Source organism: Narcine bancroftii, chromosome 3 (genome assembly GCF_036971445.1).
Source record: "Narcine bancroftii isolate sNarBan1 chromosome 3, sNarBan1.hap1, whole genome shotgun sequence".
Classification (NCBI taxonomy): domain Eukaryota; kingdom Metazoa; phylum Chordata; class Chondrichthyes; order Torpediniformes; family Narcinidae; genus Narcine; species Narcine bancroftii.
Genome location: NC_091471.1, coordinates 260,617,659 through 260,635,892, shown reverse-complemented (window position 1 = coordinate 260,635,892; position 18,234 = coordinate 260,617,659). Strand labels below are relative to the sequence as shown.

General features: G+C 43.2%; 1 protein-coding gene across 3 annotated transcripts in view; it reads right to left on the bottom strand.

The window, feature by feature from the left end:
- The window catches only part of LOC138758618 (inositol-3-phosphate synthase 1-B-like), a 35,753-nt gene extending 17,859 nt beyond the window's left edge, over positions 1-17,894 (bottom strand). Inside the window, exons 1-3 of one of the 3 annotated variants that reach the window (XM_069927841.1) lie at positions 17,880-17,894; positions 7,339-7,584; positions 4,789-5,060 (exon numbers count right to left, since the gene is read on the bottom strand). The gene's annotated coding sequence lies outside the window, so the exon portion shown is untranslated. The remainder of the gene's footprint in view (positions 1-4,788; positions 5,061-7,338; positions 7,585-17,879) is intronic. The other 2 variants (XM_069927840.1, XM_069927839.1) reach the window with 2 other exon arrangements.
- Between the last annotated feature and the right edge of the window lie 340 nt (positions 17,895-18,234).

The following is an 18,234-nucleotide window of genomic DNA, read 5'->3' as shown; positions in this document are numbered from 1 at the left end:
TTTTTTATCTGAAAGCAAGGAAAATGGTCATAAAAAAATTCAAGATCTCTATACAGCCATACCTCAACGTGCCTGATCCCAGATACGTCCAAGGTCACTATAAGGGTTTAATTCCATTATTACCTATATGTATGTATATTTTTATAGGTTCTGTACAATATTTACATTTTATTAACTATGGTATTTTGAGATGAGTATGCACAATATAGAGGTTTAGGTAAATATGGATGTGTGTCATGATATCTTATGGTGGACAGTATACTTCACCTATATTGATAGACTTACACCCAAATCGATTAGCGTCCCCACTTCCAGAATGTAATCCGGACGCAATTCGATGCATGGCTGTATAGGGAATTGCAAAGTGACTAATAATGATCACGATGTAGCTTATGGAGATGTACTACCATTCAAGATCACCTGGTTTTATCTAGTCCACAAGCCCCTCCCCTTTGGGTTTATAATCAAGCTATTCTGGATTTCTGTGGGGGAGTGACAAACACTTGATATAGATTTTATATAGGTGTGTGTGTGTGTGTGTGTGTGTGTGTGTGTGTGTGTGTGTGTGTGTGTGTGTGTACACCAAGATAGATAGATGGATAGATAGATAGATAGACAGGTATATGTATGTAGGTATATGTATGTATGTATGATAGACATATATATAGAGAGAGAGAGAGAGAGAGAGAGAGAGAGAAAGAAAGAAAGAAAACAAACCAAATACTAAATTTATTACCACTTCTTTGGTTACATCCCAAATGTCACTGAAGAAAATTGGAGTGAACTCATTAGTCCAAGAAAATGACATTGTGCCCATCTCACTGACTGTTCGCCATGCAAATGCAGATTGAGGGTGTCAGTTATATTTGCCTTGCAGTCTAGCCCAGGCACAAAGTTCATAAAGAAGTCAGAATCAGAACCCGAAAATGTGTGAAATATTGGCAGCATTAGCTGAGTGACTGCATTTCAAATCTCAAATTATTTATGATATTGTAAAGCAAGACTGGAAGGTTGCTGGGTGTAGCTTTTAGCTGACTGAACTATATTCATCCACGAGTTCACTGGCAAATAGTTGAGACATCTCATTCAGAACACTGGAAAGCAAGAAGCATCTGTAGTATTAGCAGCAACAATGAATATCCTTCAACTCATATATGCAGCAAATGACAGAAGTCTCAATAGTACCATGGGCCTGAAATGGTCCAATAGCTATATAAAATGGAGAGAAGACAGAAGGCCCATTTCTTTAAATAGATCAATGATTCAAGCCATCGATGGGAGAGTCAAGGAGAATTTTTCTCAAGAGCAAAGTGAAATTCTGTAATTCACTGCCTGAAAGGCAGGTCAAGGCAGAAGCCCTCATCAGATCTAAAAATACCCAACCTAACCCTTTAGTAGCTCTTTTTGGAATACTTCGTGACGATAATGTTAGGCTAACTTCAATTCAATGTCGGATTTTATCCTTGTTCTTCGTTGACGGCCAGACGTGCATTTTTGATGAAATGGAAAGTGCACCTACACGTGCACAATGGCTAAGAGATATTATGACTCATTTAAACCTGGAAAAAAAATTAGATATTGATTCAAACATCAAATTCCAAATGATATGGGGCTCTTTTATGGACTACTAGCATAATGTTAAGAGTTAGTGTTGATTTGGAGTTTTGGCACGGTGTTGTCTCTCTCCGAGATTATGCCACTTGAATTTTTTTAAATGCCAACCTTGATTAAGGGAAGGGGTTTAGAATAGATCCTTTTTTGTTCAGTTCTATTGCATCGTTAATGTTTATGCTATTGTACCTTCTGAATTTCTACATGTGCTCATTATTGTAACTATTTTTTACTAGTTCTGGAGCACATTATTGTATAGTTCCTTTTTTAAATGAATAAATAAAAATATTTTAAATGGAAAGAAAGAACAAAATACCCAGGTGGTCTCTGTATTGCTATAACCAGGGGAAAGCGGAATTAATCTTTAAACAAACATGTACAAATTGGCTGTTGTATTTTTTCCATAGCAGCAGTAGATTTCCACAAGTTAATTGGCCATGAAATATTTTGAAAGGCATCATGGAAATCTTGTTTTCTCGGAAAGAGCAGAGAAGAGAGAGGCTTATTTAGGAACTGCCACAATTATTCAACTGAATGTCAATATTTGACTGCATTATAGATGATCTGCATCTTTGATCATGCCTTTTAAGTTTTGAAAGCTCTGGTTCTAGAGCGGTGGGGGGGGGTGGGAGGAAACACATTGTATTGCAAATCCCAATCTCAGGAAAGTCCAAACACTTCGCAGCTTGTGATTGGCTTTCTGGGATGTGGTGGGCTGTGGAAGCAGCAAGCAAGCACAAAACTCAAAAGACTATACAACAGGTAAAAGTCTGAACACCGGTTCATGCTTCGGTGGCTCCCGTGTGACTGGCTCAGGTCTATATTCGGGTCGGCTGATTGACAACCGGCCAGGTGGAGTCAGGCCCCGAGGAGGTCTTCCTGCAAGTACAGAGATCGCCCCCTGCAGTTGGCTGGCGGTCGTATCACCACATGGGACTAAAGTTAAGGTACCATGTAGGAAGTCGGACAGCCATTTTATTTCCATCAAGATGATAAATGACCCAACAGCCCACTTTCTTAATAAAGATTATGCGAGTTCAAGTTAAATTCAGGCTAGAACTCTGGAAGACTTGCTCCCCTCATAGAGTGTCAGATGATGGTGGTCACTGGCAGGACAACACTCACCCAGTCCCTACACTACCCGTAACGTGGCAGTGCACCCTCTCCGCCTTCTGGGAGCCTTTCACACTGTACCACATTTATTCCACAACACAGAGTGGGGGGGTGGGGGGGTAGAAAATAGTGTGAGGGTGTGCTTCCTCAGTTCTACTCTACTTTCCCACTGAGAGGGGAGGAATCCCTCAGCATCATTCACCCTCCCTGCCACAGGGTACCCCAATGCTTCCTTGGCACTCCCTCTCTTTCTTTCTCTGTTAGCTATCTAAGTGCCCCCTTCCCCTTCAGAAAGAGCAGCGCTTCCCTCCAGAAGAGGGGGCCAGTTCCCAATAAGCACCACCCAATCCTCCCTACGCACGAAATGGCTCATGGCGACACAACAAGAGGAGCCGCTGCCTCGCGGGGTCAGAGAACCGGGTTCAACCCTGACCTCGGCTCTCATCTATGTGGAGTTTGCAAGTTGTCCCGATGGACATATGGGTATTTACAAGTGTTCTGGTTTACTCCCATTTCCCAGAGATGTGGGAAGTGGCAGATTAACTGGTCATTGGAAATAGCCCTTGGTTTAGAAGTGGATAGTATGATTTGGGGTGAGGTCATGGAAAATTAATGATAATATGCAAATCATTTCTTAAAAAATGATTAATGTAGGTTTGATGTAAATGAGTAGCTGATGGCTAGTACAGATTCAGAGGGCTGAAGGGTCTTTCTCCCCATCATATTACTATGATTATTTCTGATTTTTTTCCTTCAGCACCACCATCCCCCTCCTCTCCCTCAGAAATGAAGCAACTGTCTCTCAGCATCACCTGTAAGCCATAGAGATGGGCAGCGCTCCCTCACTTTGCACTCAGAGTATTAAGCTGGATTTGGGGTTCAGAGCCTTGAGATCAGCTCCAGGTTCAAACCCAGAGTGCCGCACCCTAAGAGTCCAATATCACTGAACAAACGCCAAGGCAAAAATAGACCCACATTACAGGAGGGATGGCTACATGCCCTATTATGTTGATGTTCAGACTTGGGTGTGAAGAAATAGAGCACCCCTGCCTTGGGTCTGAAGGTGGGACAACTCCAGTTTTACGCCTCGAAAGACATCAAGCATCCGTGGAGGGAAATTACATTTTCAACCCAACCACGATCCAAATGCTCATTCCAGATCACCATACAAAGTCCTCTGCTGCCCTTTGACCCGCCCTTGTCAGCTATGGTTGCTTCACCCTCCTGTTCACGGCTGGCGTAGCAGTTAGCGGAATGCCAGCGATCGGGACCAGGGTTCAAATCCTACGCTGTCTGTAAGGAATTTGTATGGTCCACCTGTGTCTACCCCGGGTGGGGGGGGCTCCGGTTTCCCCCCCACCTTTTGAAACTCATTGGGGCGGCAAGGACTTGTTTAAATGGCCCGTTACCGACCGTGCTGGATGTCTAAAATTTAAAATTCATCCTTGGGACGAATTTGTCCTCTACCTTCTGAGTCAAGCCACCATCATCATCACTGCTTCCAGTCAAATGCGGCCATCTCCTCCCTGATGCTCTTTCATTCTGCTGGTAATAGTGGACCTCCATCTGATTTTAGTTTCTCGAACTGCAGGGTGAATTCTATCATATTATTTTGTCTCAGAACCTCTTTACCTGATCCTCCCTTAACAAATCCGGTTCGTTGCCCGGAATTTCAGCTCATCTCCAACCTGCTCTCTTAAAAAAGCAGTCCTGCAGGCATTCTGTCAATGTGTTTGTTCTCTTCGGATCCAGCACTTACCTGCATATTGAAATCCCCTGTGACTCTGCCAACATTACATTTTTACATGCCTTCTCTGTTTCCTGTTGGAATAGGCCACCCCATTCCCCTCCTCACCCCACCTGCCCTCTATCCTGAGAGGTCCCAGCTGTAATTTTCTGAGTCAATTGGACTGCAAGGTCACCCACCTTTTTGCTTATGTTGCATGCATTTAAATACGTGAGACCTGCATTCATGACCAAGTTATCTTTATGCTTCCACTGATCAGCCTCGGAAACCTGCTGAAGAAACCCCCCCCACCCTACCCTGTGGGACCCAGACATTACCGGTTCTTGCAGGAGGTGCCTTGTTCTTGCTGCTGCCTGTTGATTGGCGATTTGTCTTGCCCCTCTGGATCGCCTTGCCCCAAGTCGTGCTCTAATGAACGTGCCTCGGTCTACTTCCTTATTATAGAGTGCCAGACGTCACTGCCACTCTCCAGTGGGTGGACCGAACCGGGGCGGCGGAGGCGGAGCTCTTGCAGATTGATCACCTCGAGGGCCACTGACCTCTCCCTTTTCTGCCCGGCAAGCAAATAATTCGCCCTATCGCACCTGCACTTTGGAAAGAAGAGGGCAAATAACCGGAGAGAGTTGTATTTTTCCAAGCCCGCCCACTTTGCCTTGCAATCTGATCCATGAAAACTTCTTACTTTATCTGATTGATGCTTGATCGATAGCTGCAGGCAATCCAAGAGAACCTGCTCGCTAAAACTGTAATTTTCCATTAACCCACTATCAATCTGCAACCGTTCTGCAGGCAGATGTGTCTTCGATGCCTTCCAGCTAAGGGTGTTTGGCCATGTTACCTTTTGATATAAATAGTCATCAATTGGATACATTAAAGAAGGAGGTTCTTGATTCGGAAGGGCATCGGGGTTATGGGGAGAAGGCAGATGAGTAGAGGAGCGAGACCGTATGAGAGATAGGAGCAGAATTGGGCCATTGGCCCATCGAGTCCGCTCCGCCATTTGAAGCGTGGCTGGTGTACTCTTCCTCTCAACCCCATTCTCCTGCCTTCCCCCCCACAACATTTGATGTCCCTACTAATCAAGAACGTTTCAACCTCTTGCTTTCGATCTACCCGATCATTTGGCCTCCAGACTCGTCTGTGGCAAAGAACTCCACAGATTCACCTGCCTCTGGCTGAAGAAACCTTCCTCATCTCTGCTCCAAAGGGATGACCTTTTATTTTGAGGCTGTGCCCTCTGGTCCTAGACTCCCCCTCAAATGGAAATAGCTTCCGCACGTCCACTCTATCCAGCCCTTTCAATGTTCGGTATGTTTCAGTTAGATCCCCTTCACCTTTCTAACCTCCAGAGAGTGTAGCCCAGAGCCGTCAGACGCACCTCACATTTTTAACCCTCTCATCCTAGGATCATTCTCGTAAACCTCCTCTGGACCCTCTCCAACACCAGCAAATCGTTCTTTAGATTCGGGGCCCAAAATTGCTCACAAAATGCCAAACTGCCTCATAAAGCCTCACGATTGCATCTTTGCTTTTATATTTCTAGAGATGTGTGGTGGAAAGTCTGCTGACTGGCTGCATCACAGTCTGGTACAGGAACACCAATACCCCTGAGCACAAAGCCCTGCAAAAAATAGTGGACACAGCTCAGGACATCACAGGCAATACCCTCCTCACCATGGAGAACATCTACAGGGAACGCTGCCGTTGGAGAGCATGTCTGGGCTCTGACAATAAATCTGAACTTTGAACTTTGAAGATTCTTGTCCTCTCAAAAAGAATGCATTTGCATTCCTTGCTACCAACTCAACCTGGAAGTTAACATTTAGGGAATCTTGCTCTTGACACCCCTGCTTTCTGAGTTCTCTCCCCATTTTGAAAATTATCTACGCCTTTCTAGCAAAGTCCCAAAGGTGTATTCCATCTTCCACTTCTTTGACCATTTTTCCAACCTGTCCAAGTCCCTCTTCAGACTTCAGGTCTCAATAACAAGAGAGCATAGGGTGAAGATGAGATGCAAGGGTTTTATATGACTTCAGACTTATTGTCAGAGAACATACATGACATCACATACAACCCTGAGATTTTTTTTCCTGTTGGCCAGGCAGAATTATCACTAATTGGTTGTGCAAAATAAAACTGATTCAATATACACATGTAAACAAATAAAGAAATATAAATAAACTGACTGCGCGATACAGAGAGGAGAAAAAAAACCAATAAATTGCAAAAGTGAGTCCTTAAATGAGTCCCTGATTGAGTTTGTTGTTGAGGAGTCTGATGGTGGAGGGGGAGCAGATGTTCCTGAACCTGGTGGTGTGAGTCCTGTGGCACTGATACCTCTTTCCTGATGGCAGCAGCGAGAACAGGGCATGTCCTGGGTGGTGCAGATTCTTGATCACTGTAGATTTTCTCTATGGTGGGGAGAGATATTGTCCACTACCCTTTGCAGGGTTTTACACTTAGGGGTTTTGGTGTTCCCATACCAGACTGTGATGCAGCCGGTCAGCACCCTTTCCACCACACACCTGTGGAAATTTACCAGGATTTCCGAATGTCGTACTAAACCTCCACAAACTCCTGAGGAAGTAGGTGCTGACCTGCTTACTTCACGAAGCCATTAGTGTGTTGGTTCCAGGAAAGATCCTCTGAGATAGTGATGCCCAAGCCTACATTTCTCCTCCTCTGATTCCCCAGTGTACAAATCTGGTTTTCCCTTCCTGAAGTCAACATTCAGCTGCTTGTTTTTGGTGACATCGAGTGCAAAGTGGTTGTTGGAATTAGCCTTTGATCCATGGCTTGGTTGAACCTTTCTTTTACCACCGCATATCAGAGACCATTAACATCTACAATTAGAATCAATAGCTTACCATTGTTAATTGTCACCAATAGCAGCACTGTTAATGAGCATGTTTGTCCAACTGATAATAATTGCTGACAATCATATCTATGCGAGAGGAATGAATGTCTTCTCACCGTAACTGATCTGTCTGGAGGAGCATAACTCGATGGAGTGTAAGTAGTGAGAATAAAAAAATACTTGAACTGATGCAAAGCAGTTGAAGGAATTCTAAAACAAAGGAGAATGCTGAAGCTCTCCGCAGATCTGAGAGCATCTGTAGAGAAAGAAAATCTCATTTAATCTTTAAAAACTAGCCAGTTGTAACACAACAAAGACTGGTTACGTGTTTGACAATGAACTCAACATCATCAATATCTGAAATTGTTGAATTGAGTCCCAAAGACTGACCGGTTAATTCGTAAGCTGAGGTGCTGTTCCTCACACGTACTTTGGGCTTGAACAGTTATCCTTGCAACTAATTTCCATTCTACTCTCTCAGTCACATGATCTGACCCTTCCCTTCTTTTTTTTTGATTTATCCCTATCTTCATTTTAGAGGACAAGTTAGCAATCATTAATCGCCACCTACTCCCAGTCCTGTTCTTGCGCCACCCCATGCATCGAAAGGAAATGTAACACTGTGGCATGAACAGTGGGCTGAAAGCTTACTTCCATGCAATACAATCCTTTGACTTATATTTGTAGCTGGGAAAATGTTAAGATCTTAGATAGGTTCAAAGGGGTTTTACTGGAGATTCCAAAGAATTTAGTTACGTGGAGAAACTATGAGTAAAACACGAAAGTCTGCAGACCCTGTGGTTGAAGTAAGAACATAATGGTGGAGAAACTCAGCATGTCAAACACCGTCCATTATAGAGCAAAGATAGACATGCAAGACTGACGTTGATGCTCCTCATAGAAGAGTAAGAGGAGAATTGAAAGGGGTATTCAAAATGATCATGCATTTTTTTTTAGAATAAATGAAGGTACCTGTTTCACCTTGCAGAGGGACCATAGTAATATATTTAAGATAATTACCAAAATGAATCCAGTTGGGATGAGGAAAATTGTTTGACATATCAGTTGTCACAGTCTTAAGACTATTGACTGTTCAGGAGATCAGTTACTTTCAAGAAAGAGTTGGCTAAAAATGAGAAAAAGCATTTACAATATAAATTTAGATGGTTCTCCCGGGGGAAAAGGGTGACGCTAATTGGAGGGCTCTTTTAAAGATCTGAGCCTGCTGTCTTGGATAAATAACCTACTATTGTTTGATTTTTGCCTTCGCAAAAATGGAACATCAAAATGCTTGCTTTCATAATTGTGAAGAAATATCAACATTGTTCTATTTTGGCTGCAGCACTGAGGTTTTCCAGAAATTTCTAGTTTTAATGTTGCTTTTGTGATGGCTTTTACTTGTTCTTTGGAATATGAGCAATGTGGATTGTACAGTTTTAAAATGCCCAGTCTGATTGTCCTATGAGCATTGAGTATCAACTGATAGTGTAGAACTGACATCATATGAGAGCCGGGCCAAGTGTAGGTAGAAAGTTCTAGCTGTTTACATAGTAGTTTTCTGACATTAGCCCAGAAATTGCTAGAATTTCTGAAGATCTATTTCATAACACCACCAATGTTGAACTCTAGCTCCATGAATTGATTTGAAGATATTATTTGTTTGGCAATGCGAGGGGGAAATTGTGAGGGTGATTGTCAGGGCATTGCCCTTCCTTATCTAAAGATCTTAAAGGAGACTTGGCAAGGTCTCAGAACTTGTTTTGCAGGAGGCAGATTGGTGTGCTCACATATAAACATCCTTGCACCTGAACCTGGTGATACAGCTGAGCCCACTCAGGCAAGCACTTCACCCATCTGATGTTGAAAGATCTACAGCAGGGGTGTCAAACTCAAATTCACGGAGGGCCAAAATTAAAAACTTGGACTAAGTCGAGGGCCGAACTAATATTTATTGAAAATTTTCAACAACATCTGCATGTTTTCTCTTCTTTCAACATATGTAATGTTAAACTTTTTCTTATTAAAATAAATGTTTAATAAAAGTTTTGGATAAACTCTTTCCAGAAGCAATAACAAATGAGAAATAAAATATTCAATAAATAATATTTCTCTATAGAGGATTTGTCAAATGTTGCTAGTGTGCTGTCGAATAGTAAAATCTGAGGGCTATTGAGAATGTGGGAGAATAACATGATTCCTGAAACAATCAAATGGTACAGATATCCTTTGATTTACACACTTTTCAAGTTTTATGCCTAATGAGCTTGTATCCAGGTGCAGGACCATTTTTAACCAGGAATATATTTATCACTGTGACATGAAACTATTGGAAGATCGTTTTATCCTGAGATTAAAGTTCATTATACTTACTCAGGCCTGTGTGCGGGAGGGCGGGGGTTTGCAGGCGATCGGGTTGGACGATGACAGTGCGGGGGCATCGGCTCTCGCTGCAGGGCGGCATCTCGGCGGATCAGCGGCCCCATCACTATGAGTCGCGGGTCAGCCTGCGGCAGGGAGGGGGAGTGGGCAATGGTCCTGGCGAGGTCAGGCCCGAGGCCTCCGGTTCCGGGCGCTGGGAAGCGGCCTTGGCTTCCCCTGACACCGGCCAGGCCCCAAAACCAGAGTCCACGGTGAGACCCTGCAACGTAAACAGAGGAGGTGGGGGCGATTAGCAGGCTGACGCCAATGCATTCTGGGATTTGTTGTATTACTGTGCATGCACTATACTGGCGCAGCGGCCAGCGGGCCACCTCTAATACATTTTTGAAATGATCTTGCGTTGGCCCGCGGGCCAGAGTTTGACATGTGTGATCTGCAGGGTGTTCATCCCATCACTGTGAATACACTTGTGGTTGTAAATCATCAGTCTTGTTGACAAACTGTAAGCACAGCCCCATGCATTCACAGGAAGGCAGTTTAGATCGGAATTAACCACCTCACAGATGGTTGGTTAGTTGATTGCAGAGTTACAACAGATTTTTCCAATTGGGGTCCTGTTTTACTTCTATCAATTGATTAAGGAGGCTTCAGGCAATTTCTGCCGATGCCGAATCTGCCTGCCTTACGGCAGACGAAAGCAAATTCCATGTAATAAAGGAATCTTGAATCTTGACAGTTGAATTCAGTGAATGTTTTTAGATTCTAACAATAAAGTCCATTTGATATCATGTAAATGGTTTGTAGGCAATTGTGGGAAACAGTGGTAATGCTTTTTAAAGTCTGTTCAGGGTGCAGACATGGAGCCTTTCCATTCTAGGTTTAACCTTAAACATCCGTTTGATTCTCTTTAAACCATCAACTTATCTGTTCAGATCTGCTTTTTTTTCTCAGTCACTGTGTTCTCTGACTTCAGAATACTGTGGATTAAAGATGCAATATTGGTCTCGAGAAAATTACCCAGCACTTTTGTGTATTGCACCTGAGCAAATTAGATAAGTTGGTGCTCCATTACAATAAAGAGGGTGTGCATTGTCGCTGCTAGAACTTTCTACTTACACTTGGCCTGGCTATCATATGATGTCAGTTCTACACTATCAGTTGATACTCAATGCTCATAGGACAATCAGGCTTGAAACTGAACAGTTGGCTGAGAGTAAGTTGAGCGGTTCAGACACAGGCCTACCGTGAGATGAGACTTATCAATGGAGTATTGAGGCAGCATTACATTATCGGACCTTTGGTGGATCTGACCTTCAGTTCAAATTTTAAACCAGGGTCACTTTTTTCTAATTGTTGGCGATTGCAATATTCATTGTCACCCCTAATTGCCCAGAATGAAGGAACAGATGAAAAAAATCCAAATTGGTGAACCCCACAGACTAGAACAGTGGTTCTCAACCTTTTTCTTTCCACTCACATCCCACTTTAAGGAATCCCTATGCCATCGGGACTCTGTAATTAGTAAGGGATTCCTTAAGGAGGGATGTGGGTGGGAAGGGAAGGTTGAGAATCACTTTGGAGTTATGAAACAGTGCACATAATGAGTCAATGAGGTGCGATTAAAACAGTGGTTTACAAACTTTTTCTTTCCACCCACATCCCACCTTAAGCAATCCCTTACTAATCCCACAGAGCATCGATGGCAATAGGGATTACTTAAAGTGGGATGTGAGTGGAAAGAGAAAGGTTGAGAACCAATGGACTAGATTAAGTGAATATAGAAGGCTTTCTTCCCTGGATGAAATCTGCCTCACTAACTAGGTGGAATTTTTAGAATGATCTTGTAAATTCAACGCCATGATTCTTGATATTAGCCTTTTGGTTTAAATTCTAGATTTATTTAATTTCTTGAATTCAGGAGCTATTATGGATTCAAATTCATGCTCTGAGCAAGACCACTGGCTGTTAGTCTGTCTTCTTTGGCTTGGCTTCGCGGACGAAGATTTATGGAGGGGGTAAAAAGTCCACGACAGCTGCAGGCACGTTTGTGGCTGACCAGTCCGATGCGGGACAGGCAGACACGATTGCAGCGGTTGCAAGGGAAAATTGGTTGGTTGGGGTTGGGTGTTGGGTTTTTCCTCCTTTGCCTTTTGTCAGTGAGGTGGGCTCTGCGGTCTTCTTCAAAGGAGGCTGCTGCCCGCCAAACTGTGAGGCGCCAAGATGCACGGTTTGAGGCGTTATCAGCCCACTGGCGGTGGTCAATGTGGCAGGCACCAAGAGATTTCTTTAGGCAGTCCTTGTACCTTTTCTTTGGTGCACCTCTGTCACGGTGGCCAGTGGAGAGCTCGCCATATAATACGATCTTGGGAAGGCGATGGTCCTCCATTCTGGAGACGTGACCCATCCAGCGCAGCTGGATCTTCAGCAGCGTGGACTCGATGCTGTCGACCTCTGCCATCTCGAGTACTTCGACGTTAGGGATGTAAGCGCTCCAATGAATGTTGAGGATGGAGCGGAGACAACGCTGGTGGAAGCGTTCTAGGAGCCGTAGGTGGTGCCGGTAGAGGACCCATGATTCGGAGCCGAACAGGAGTGTGGGTATGACAACGGCTCTGTATACGCTTATCTTTGTGAGGTTTTTCAGTTGGTTGTTTTTCCAGACTCTTTTGTGTAGTCTTCCAAAGGCGCTATTTGCCTTGGCGAGTCTGTTGTCTATCTCATTGTCGATCCTTGCATCTGATGAAATGGTGCAGCCGAGATAGGTAAACTGGTTGACCGTTTTGAGTTTTGTGTGCCCGATGGAGATGTGGGGGGGCTGGTAGTCATGGTGGGGAGCTGGCTGATGGAGGACCTCAGTTTTCTTCAGGCTGACTTCCAGGCCAAACATTTTGGCAGTTTCCGCAAAGCAGGACGTCAAGCGCTGAAGAGCTGGCTCTGAATGGGCAACTAAAGCGGCATCATCTGCAAAGAGTAGTTCACGGACAAGTTTCTCTTGTGTCTTGGTGTGAGCTTGCAGGCGCCTCAGATTGAAGAGACTGCCATCCGTGCGGTACCGTGCGGCAAAACTCTGCATGCCAAACTGCATGAGTTTTTCAAGCTTTGTTGGGACCAAGGTAAACTGCCTCAGGATCTTCGTGATGCCACCATCATCACCCTGTACAAAAACAAAGGCGAGAAATCAGACTGCTCAAACTACAGGGGAATCACGTTGCTCTCCATTGCAGGCAAAATCTTCGCTAGGATTCTACTAAATAGAATAATACCTAGTGTCGCCGAGAATATTCTCCCAGAATCACAGTGCGGCTTTCGCGCAAACAGAGGAACCACTGACATGGTCTTTGCCCTCAGACAGCTCCAAGAAAAGTGCAGAGAACAAAACAAAGGACTCTACATCACCTTTGTTGACCTCACCAAAGCCTTCGACACCGTGAGCAGGAAAGGGCTTTGGCAAATACTAGAGCGCATCGGATGTCCCCCAAAGTTCCTCAACATGATTATCCAACTGCACGAAAACCAACAAGGTCGGGTCAGATACAGCAATGAGCTCTCTGAACCCTTCTCCATTAACAATGGCGTGAAGCAAGGCTGTGTTCTGGCACCAACCCTCTTTTCAATCTTCTTCAGCATGATGCTGAACCAAGCCATGAAAGACCCCAACAATGAAGATGCTGTTAGTCTGTAATCATTAGCTAAATAGTAGTTCTACTTCAAGGAAGAGCAGGTAAGTTCTCCCCAAATGTGGTTAAGGCTAATTTTTCACCCAGGTTCCTTAACCAGATTATCGATCATACTGTTGGTGAGATCAGTGACAGAAACCAGAGAAAATAATGAGCTTGAGGTCCCAACAGCACAATGTGGGTGAATTTTTGGTATTGTCAGTGGCCGTATTCGACTGAGTGGAACCCTCAGTGTCCAATTCTTGACCATGGCTCCACTTGAAAGTTTTAATTTATGTGAAAGTTTAGTGCTAGCAGGGTTAAACTTAAATATATTTGAGAAAACTTGTACTGAACTTTTTTTAAAGAGGATTAAATTGGTGCGTCTTGGAAATGATCAGGTGAAGGAGTAGGTTTCATGGGCTGAATGGATGTTCTCTGGTAATTTAGAGGTTAAACATGCATATTGTTACGCAGGATTTACTCTCCTTTACCAGTACAAATTTCACCCCTTTGTTTTTTGATTATTTTTGCTGGTTGCTCAATACAAACAACGCAAGAGATTATTAAAAAGTTTCGCAACCACATAAAAGTTACCGTCTGCCCGTCCTTTAACCTTCCCGGATCACAAGATATTAGAAATTGGAATTGTAAGGAATGTCAGAATAGAATAATCCAGAAGCAATGCTTCGCTCCTTTGTTTATTGCTGAAAGAAAAGAAATGTCCAATCTCAAAGTACCTAAACAATCTCTGTGAATCACTGAGAATTTCACCCATTGAAAGAATCTCTCACATTTTATCCAGATCTCTCACTCACTCATTATGTCCCTCAAACAAATTTCTAACAATCAGAACTTTGCACATTCACTCAAAATTTTTTACACTCACTAATATTCCTCACGCAGAGAATCTCACACACATTCATTTATTCCATATCTCATTCAATTGCACGCATTCAGAATCTCTCACTCTCATCTGGAATAACTCTCATAGTCAAACTCTCTCACTCTCATTTAGAATTCCACATACACTTAAAATATCTGACAACCTCTCATATTGGCCCAATCTCATATTCACTTAAAGAATCGTGCGTACACCCAACATGTCTTACAGAATCATTCACTCAGTATCTCTCACCCACACTCAGAATACCTTTCCCAGTCTGATGCACACTCAATGTCACAGGATCCCACATTCACCCGTACATTCAATATAGCTTTTGCTCTCTAATCAGAATCTCATATTCACTCAGAATCCCTCAGATTCTCCCTCAAAGCCCACCAGACTCTTAAACACCTTCAGAATCTCTCGCAATTAAAATCTCCACATAATGAATCTTCTGACTTATGCAGCATGGCTGTCACGTTCAGAATTTTTTACACTCACACTTTAGTACAGCCACTCTCAACCTTTTTTTTTTCGGCTGTGGCCCTGCCTCGGGGACTCTGCTCAAAGTTTGTGGATTCCCCTCCACCCCCTTTTCCCGTGAAGCAGTCAAATTTTGGTTTCTTCCGTACTACTCTCCGACTGATTGTATTATAAAAAAACGTATTTGTTACGTGAGGTGAAAGAAAGCAAGACTTTTATTTAAATGTGCTGTGGGCCCCAGGGACGGGGGGTGGGGGCCTTAGGGCACCTGTTCAGAATGCTGCTTTAGACTCTCTCACACTCTCACAGAAACCCTTACAATGCTCACCCGCATTCAATGAGAATATCTCTGACAGGCAGGATCTCTCACGTCCATCCAACGCATATCACACTCACTCAGAAAATCTGACACGTCTCACTCAGAATTCTCAAACTCAGAATATTCGACACAAACTAAAATCTATCACACTGACATGGAATTTTACATACATTCGGAATCTCTCATTCAACCTGTACTAATCACAATCTAAATCTCTCATTTTAAGGAGTAAAACACAAATGACTCTAAAAATCTTTGGTAAGACCACACTTATAGTGTTCGGTTCTGGTCACCTCATTATAGGAAGAGTGTGGAAACTATGGAGAGGGTGCAGAGGAGATTTACCAGGATGTTGCCTGGATTGAGAAACGTCTTATGAGGCAAGGTTTGCAGAGCTGGGACTTTTCACTTTGGAGCATAGAAGGATGAGAGAGGTCTACAAGATTATGCGAGGCACAGATAGGGTGGACAGCCAGCACCTGCTTCCCAGGGCAGGAATAGCAAACACTAGAGAACACGTGTACAAAATAAAGGGAGGGAAGTTTAGGGGAGACATCAGGGGTAAGTTTTTTTACGCGAGTTGTGGGTGCCTGCAATGCCCTGCCAGGGATGGTGGTGGAAGCTGAAACATTAGGGACATTTAAGAGGCTCTTAGAAAAACACATGGATGAAATAAAAATAGAGGGTTATGGGGTAGGGAGGGTTTAGTACTTTTTTTAGGGAAGAAATATATGGGTCAGTACAACATTGAGGCAACATTGTGTTGTATTGTTCTATATTCTATATCTGCAGGCACCGTGATTGAAGTGCCTTGGCTCGTACCTTGATGAGGAGCTTGTCTGAAACATTGATTGTGCATCTTTATCTGCTTCATAAAGTGTGGTGTTTGACCTGCTGAGTTTCTGCCGCCTTGTCTTTTTGCTCTTACTTTAAGTATATCTCACATTCACTCAGTATCTCCCTGACACTGAATCTCACACTCACTCAAAATCCCACACATTTTTGAGCAAATCTCTCATATTTACTCAAAAAATTTTGTCCATTCTTGGAATCTCATATAAAAAAAAATTTCCACACTCTCTCAGAAACTCACTCCCTTAGAATTTCCCATCCTCACTACGTATCTCCCGAACTCTAGGAATGACTCACACATGCAGGGCCCTTCATCCCACAATGTTGTGCCAATTTATATATACACTGTACCTACCAAAAAAAACCTCCCTACCTCATAACCATCTATTTTTCTTTCATCCATGTGGCTGCCTTAAGAGTCTCTTAAATGCCCCTGTTGTTCCAGATTCCACCACCAGTCCTGGCAATGCATTCTAGGCTCTCACAACTCTCTGTGTTTTAAAAAAACTTTCCTCCCTTCACTTTGTACAAACGTCATCTGGCGTTTGCTACTCCTGCCCTGAAATAAAGGTGCCGACTGTCAACCTTATCTGTGCCTCTCATAATCTAGTAGACTTCTATAAAGCCATAAACATGCATTCCAAAATAATCTTTTACACTCACTTATAACTTCTCACACTTTCTCTAATAATCTCTCAAAGGATTCAAAACTTCACAATAGGTCTCCGAAATGCTGAGTATACAGTTCGGGTTCAGAGCAGGTAACACAAGTTGTTTTTCATCGTGGTCCCTTCATTGAAAGAAAATTGGTACTCATGCTGTTTTAAAATTGATGTACAAATATTTACAGCAGATTAAGATCTTAGCTGTACTTCTATAATTCTGGTGAAACACTAAAATATTGACAGTCAAAATTGATCTAAAAATGAGAAGGTTAACTGTTGGCCATGCTGCTCCCTTCAAAATTGCAGGGGTTCCTGAGTTAGATCCTATTGTGAACTGAATCTCTGTAAAAATTTTGAAACCACCAAAGTTGCAGAGAGAAGAGGATCTGATAATGCTTTGTTCCGAGATAGCTCACAGCCTCGTGTGCATGGACAAGATTAGTGGGAAGGACTATGGACTGGAGTAGGTTGAGATCTTTGTAAAGATACCTACTTAATGGTGCCATTACTTGAACAAATCAACCTGATATTTTTAAAGGTGGCACCATCCTTTCAGGCAAACTCTACTGCTCCCTGTATACCCTTGAGCCAGGACCACATAACTCCAGAAAATGTTATTGTTGTAAAGAGCTATGTGAAGAAGCCAGCCATGACATCCTTTATTTTCCAGGATGGTACAGGGAATCACAGGCATCGTAACTGGGAACAGTCTAAAGTTTCTGGAAAGAATTTCCCCTCTTTAGGTGTGCTGAACCACAGCAATGACCAATCAGAGGCTCTGAAAAATATTTGTGAAACAAAAGTAGCACAAACACAACTCAGCAGGTCAAATTGCGTATTTTACAGAGCAAAGATTTTATAGAGCAACGTTTCGAGCTTGATTCCTTGCTAAGTTTCTCCAGCATGGTGTTTTTACTTCAACCATGGTGTCTGCAGACTTCTGTGTTTTACTTTTGTTAAAAGTAGCATCATGGTTTTTGCACCAAGCACCAAAATCAATCTCCTTCAGAAGCTGCTTGAAGAGTTACTGAGTCTTTGTCATAGGGATCACTTATTTAATTTTATTTATTTAGACCTACACCATGGTAACAGGCCATTTTGGCCCACGAGTCTGGGCCACCCAATTAACCCACAACCCCAGGTACTTTTCAAACAGTGGAAGGAAACCAGAGCCCTCAGGTAAAACCCACGCAGACATGAGGAGAATGTACAAATTCCTTACAGACAGCGTGGGATTCGAACCCTGGTCCCGAACACCACTATGCCAACCGTTCCGCCCCTGGGATGGACATCTAAGCTTAAAGTACTCACCTCATGGTAACCACAGTATAACTAAATAATAGGCTATTTCAAGAAAAAATGTCTGGCAAAGAGGATATGATGACCTCACATATGACCAAACAAATACTGCTCTCCCATGACAGTCTCCCTGATTGAAGTCTGTGTTATGAGTGGCCCCACACCCTTGCAAGATACCAATGTCTCTATGCTTGGGCAGAAACTTGATGACAGTGGTGTTCTCATATAAGTATATCTGCTACCCTTGACCTTCTCAGTGAGAGGCATTGAAGACCCCTTCTACATAGCATTTTTCAGCTGCTCCCATCAGGAAAGAGATACAGGAGTATCAAAGACAACACCACCAGGCTGAGAAACAGCTTCTTCC